This window comes from Ischnura elegans, chromosome 1, assembly GCF_921293095.1.
Source record: "Ischnura elegans chromosome 1, ioIscEleg1.1, whole genome shotgun sequence".
Taxonomy (NCBI): Eukaryota; Metazoa; Arthropoda; class Insecta; order Odonata; family Coenagrionidae; genus Ischnura; species Ischnura elegans.
The window spans coordinates 153612696-153616701 of NC_060246.1; the positions used below are offsets into that span (position 1 = coordinate 153612696).

The window sequence follows — 4006 nt, forward strand, 5'->3', positions numbered from 1 at the left end:
GCCTCTATACCGCTAGTAAATCATTAGGTCAAACACTACACAAATTCCTCACACACTTTCTTCACACCATACCTCGTCTCAACGACTGCCGAGCCCTGAAGCTGTTTCATCAGACCTTCAAGCAAATGAGGCGGGCCAAATGTCATCCCAGAGCTCAGCGGTGCTGTTCCCGAATAAATATGATGAGCAAGAGGAGTTGAATATTTGAGAAGAGTCTGTTGCAGAATGCAGATCGTGGTATCTGTGACTTATAGCCAAGGCGGGGCGACGGAGCTTGCCGCCGTCGACGTTGATTCAAATCGTCTATTTTGGGGAAGTTTCAAGAAACATGGGAAGCTCACCGCTGGAGGAAAGAAGCTACGTTTCCCAGACCTCCTACAACGAGATGAGACTTCCTTCAACGAGGGATTCATTTCTCACGCCGAACTTTCATCTACCCTGGAAGCTATGACTGAGGGTGCAACCGCTCTCTACGCATTCAGCGAAGTGTGAGTTCCTGACCGATCTCACGGGACGCACTTCCATCTCTCTCGAAAAAGAGTTAAACTGTCCCCCTCCCGAAAAATGTTCCTTTCTTGCCTTTACCTGCCTCAATCCTTGTCACAAGTTGCGTAATAGTACCTGTGCATTGAGAGATGCACATGCATTAGCGCAATGGTTTCAATACAACCGTCTCAAGGCGGAAGTCGATCCATGTTCTGATGAATGTTCCCCCACCCCTCTTCCGTCATCAACCTCTAAATAAGGACAATAACGTCACCATACATCAGTCGTTATGCAGACGTCGGAGACCTCGGATCTACATCGTCCACCGGTGAAGAGAAAGAGACCCGCTGAACATCCCATTCCTACTTCATTCCACAACTTTAAGAATTTAGTACTTCAAACTGTGTACTACTTGAACAGTGCAAAAACAAAGAGTGTGTGTATTTGATACGATCCCAGCTGTGACTTTGAATCAGTCGTGCAATTTAATCAAGTTGGAAAAAAAAGTGTAATTGTTTCACAAAGCGAGTGGAAAAATATCTTGAACTGTGAAAAGGACGTGGATTTGTTCTTTTAGAAAGGAGAAAAGCATTTTTTAACTTCCTGTTTGTCTTATGCAAATTACTTTGGGAAGACGCATTTGGTTATTAAAAAGACTTTTAACTTATAGGAAGATGAGTGGTTTGCATTTGTGAAACTCTTCAAGCTGATAGATCTTTTCTTCCAGAGACTGTTGGTTGGTCGTGACAAAGTGAGACATTTTCTCGCAACAAAACTAGCAAATAATATCACGGATTGTGATTTTGATCGTCTTGAATTAGAGATGGCACTCATAACGTATGGTTCGGCTGATGAATAGCCTGTGTATGATTGAAAGGCTTTTTAAACTCTGGCACGAATGAGAGTTCTGTAAGTTAAAAGGTCTTGATGTAAGTTCAACCCCTGGCATTGGGCGTAAAAACCTTGTAAGTTGGACATACATCACGATGGAAGCTATTATCGAATTTCAAGGATTTACAGACAGCGATGGGAATTTCATTGTCAAGGAGTAGGCAATCATCGCTGTCCAGAATAAATGCTGTAATACGTGGTTATTTAAATCACCACAGAGATTGCTCTTTATAAAAGAGTCTTCCTGGTTAACACTTTCACTGCGGAGCACGTCTATCGACGTGGTCGCGATCTTCTGCCAGCGGCGGAACACGTCGATCGACGTGCTAACACACTTGCGTATGAAATGGCTTCTGATTGGATTAATTCTATATATACCAACTTGTGCTTAATTATTCTTCTTTTGTATGACCCAGACATCATATATTCGGATCCGTTTTAAGATGCCTTTCTTACATTGAAAGTTATGTTTATCATTACCTCGAGTAACTTTTATCATTTTCTTATGCTCTCTTTTGAGATTTAATGTAATCATTTTGCGAGATAATCGGTGTTTCACATAATTTATTAGTCAAAAAATCCGTAATTAACTTTATAAATGAAATATTATGAAATTTAATTTATATTTTCGAACAGTTCATACCGCGTGGTAAGCTTATACATAGATAATAAATATTGATTATCTTAGAGACAACGACACATTGCTCCTTTTTTCGCCATCTTTAGTATATTTCTTAACGTGTGAAGACTAATATCACAGCTTTGAAAATGATTACTTCTACGACGGTGCTGTGGTAGATAAAAAATAAATAAATATATATATATAAATATATTCCCCCCCCCCCATCTACCACAGTTACAACTGTGTGTGTATATATACATACACAATTGTAACTGTTGGTTGAATCGCGCTATATCCGTCGATTTTGTTAGCGGAGGTTTTCTCTCAGATTTTGTTGAGACAGCTATGTTATGAGTACTACAGAACCCATTGGTACACAATGAATACAAAGTGGAAACTTCGTTAGAAAAAATTCTACCGTGATGAAGAAGCAATGCTGCCGAAAATATTTTCAGACCCGAAACGGTAAGATGAGAATACGCAGAATGGACGTCGGTATAAATTCGCTGTAATTGATATTTCTGGAACAGGATACCATTACGTCCTAAAGGAAACTTTTGCTGGTGTCACATTCTGTGTTGTAATCAGTAAAATACACGACAGATTCAACATTTTGCTACAATAGCTGTGCTTCTGACCTACTAGTAGGTGAGCAACAATTCAGAAGCAATGTACTACAAAGTGACGGCACGGTTGAAAATTAGCCTGAAGTTTTAGATTCAAGAACGCAGAACAGACGTGAACGTGGAGGAGAGACGTTCTGACATCGGGCAGTGCAATTTCAGCTCCAGTACATTAGGTCAGTGGTATCCATAATGGGGAAAAGAAGACGCCAAGTAGAAATATCTCCCCAATATCTAGGTAAGTTTTTACCTATTTTAATAATTTGTGTACAGTGCTAATTCTCAAGTTTTCATTTTCTATAAGCTAAAAAACGAATTTTCTATTTAGGGGAATCATCGAAACAAAAATTTTTAAAAATAGGGATTTCCAAAAACAAATTATCATCTTCTTCAGAAGTACAGTCAACTCCAGGTAATTATTGCTTTATTACTTCATCTGTTTAATTGAGATTGCTCGGACACACTCGGACTAACTATTAGCTCTTTCACTCTTTGCATTAACGTTTTAGATTCTGATTCGTCGTTGGATCCAGTTTCTATACCCAAAGAGTCTCCAGCTGGTCCTTCAAATGCCTCTTCATCAATACTTGGTAAGAAAAGCAAACATTTTCCAAAAATTGATGACAAAATATCTGCCTGTTCAAATTTGCACCTTCTTTGTGTTTTTTATTTATATAATTTATTTTATTCTATCGACGAATGTAGGAATGCCTTCACCCAACGCAATTTCGGGATACAGAGATAGAAATTTACCAGAGAAAGAAATTGAAGCGATCCTGGAAGATGATATTTCCGGTTCAGGGGACAGTGATGACAGCTTTCTTCTAAGTAGCGACGATATGGAGGATGATGGAAGCACCGAATCCGAAGACTGCGCATATCCAGAGGATGATGACGCTTTCGAAGATTCATCCATAGGTATGTGTGATAGCTCCTCAAGTTCCCTAAGCCATGGCTCAACTGTGACTCCGGGTTTGTCTATCCACGCGCGTCGCACTGACCGCACTTGGTCTATGGAAACACCCGCATTACCAGAAATGACTTTCACTAGACAGAGGAATTTGAAAGTGAAACCAAATGGAGACACTCCATGGGATTTTTTTCGTCTGGTATTCACGGACCAAATAGTAGAAAAAATTATTCAAGAAACAAATAATAACGCGGACTGTTTCTTGAAAGAGAGGCTATCTCCTCGCGCACGCATAGGATGTTGGAAACCTGTCACAAAGAATGAGTTTTTCGTGTTTATGGGGCTACTACTGCACATGGGACTGATCCAAATATCTCAGATTCAGGATTACTGGCGGAAAGACAAGTTTTATAACATCCCTTTCTTTCCCTCACACATGTCTCGGGACAGGTTTCAAATAATTTTACGAGTATT

At 39.8% G+C, this 4006-nt stretch overlaps 1 long non-coding RNA gene across 1 annotated transcript; it reads left to right on the plus strand.

The window, feature by feature from the left end:
• The first annotated feature begins 2815 nt into the window (after positions 1 to 2815).
• On the plus strand, positions 2816 to 3643 carry LOC124153743. The gene is made up of 3 exons (XR_006863750.1): positions 2816 to 3034; positions 3132 to 3212; positions 3328 to 3643. It is a non-coding gene; the product is annotated as an uncharacterized LOC124153743 (long non-coding RNA).
• Positions 3644 to 4006: the final 363 nt, after the last annotated feature.